Source organism: Amphimedon queenslandica, unplaced genomic scaffold, assembly GCF_000090795.2.
Source record: "Amphimedon queenslandica unplaced genomic scaffold, v1.1 AMPQUscaffold_9807, whole genome shotgun sequence".
NCBI classification, from domain to species: domain Eukaryota; kingdom Metazoa; phylum Porifera; class Demospongiae; order Haplosclerida; family Niphatidae; genus Amphimedon; species Amphimedon queenslandica.
Genome location: NW_003549921.1, coordinates 2,538 through 4,158, shown reverse-complemented (window position 1 = coordinate 4,158; position 1,621 = coordinate 2,538).

The window sequence follows — 1,621 nt, the reverse complement described above, 5'->3', positions numbered from 1 at the left end:
AATTATTTATCTAGATATGCCTAATATCTGCATGATGATTAACTTTTATGATTTTAGTACCCAGAACTAGTCCCAAAACCAAGAGTACATAATATTGCAACAATAGACACTAAGACACTCATCAGGATAAATTATATACAATAATAGCAATAGTAAGTACTTAAAAATCATATCTATACATTACTCATGTGTGTCCTGTTATCTGTTGTGATAGATCCCCCACATTAATTGCATTTCTGCGTAATAGACTATGGGCATTCTTTCCAAGAGATATGGCAAGTTAAGTACTGGTGTGTACTCACAAATGTGTATAGTATTAATTTGAAAGCTGAATTTTTACTATGATTTTACTGTCTTATTGTTATGCAGTTGTATGTCACCATGTGTTAGCTATCACATATGTCGTACAAGCTGTGATAGAGTCACTAAAATTGCAAAAGATCATAAATTCAGAGCCAAAGGCCTGAATGAACCTGATATCACTAGTGCAGTGATATAATGAAGGATGCTATTGATACAAATTATATACTATAATATAGCCCAAAAATTCTTTGGCCTTGACGAAACACATCTAATTAAAAATCATTAACTATCAGTGTGTGTATTTGTGTGTGTGTGTGTGAGGAGGAGAAAGATGTACAAGGTATGCATGTTAGTGGATAATTTTACGGCTACACATTTTATGTAGATTGGTTGCTTAAAAAGATGCAAGCATGCAGTGGCTAAAATTGTTTTAATAAGTTCCTACGAAGATTTAAAGTCATTAGTTGGCTCTACCTCCACTCTACTCTGTCTTGTATGAGGTGATAGTTAGGATAAGTATTAATACAAGTCTCTTTGTGTTGCTCGTCTAGTATAAATTTCCTTATCTTCTTATTATCCATTAGTGACTGGAAGGTGAGTAGTATTGACTCAGTAGACAATGAAGTCTTCCATAGATTTAGTTTAACTAGTGATGAGTTATTGAGGAGGAGGTGAGAAAGAGCCTGTCCACTAGTAGAAGTGATGAGAGGATTATCATAAAGATCTAATGAGGTAAGTATAGAGTTGTGTTCAAGTGCTTGACAGATATTAGTAACTCCTCTATCACTAATGGAGTGGCACATGATTTCTACTTCTTGTATTGTTTTATTATTAGTTAGTAGTATACACAAGTACTGGATACAATCATTAGTTAATGGAGTCCACCATATCACAAGACTCCTCAGGTTTAGTGTATGCAGTTTAGTTGATGATAGTAGAGATACTGTACTATTAGTAGATGACAAGTTAAGTTGAATCGCCTTATCAGTTTTACTAATCACTTCATTACACTGAGCTGGAGATGGAGAGGTAAGGCATACCCAGTCACTGTACCAGTCCACACTCCCAGTGACTCCTAATATAAACCAAAGGATTATTCTTATATACATGTATGTACATAATAATACACATATTCACATCATGTGTATATACAAACACACACAACTTGCTAGTTGTCACTACCACCAATAAACAAATACACACACACAATACATATGTACATACATACACACATGTACATACATACACACATGTACATACATACACACATGTAATGTGTACATATGTAGGGACAAGAATATAATGTATAGAATTACAT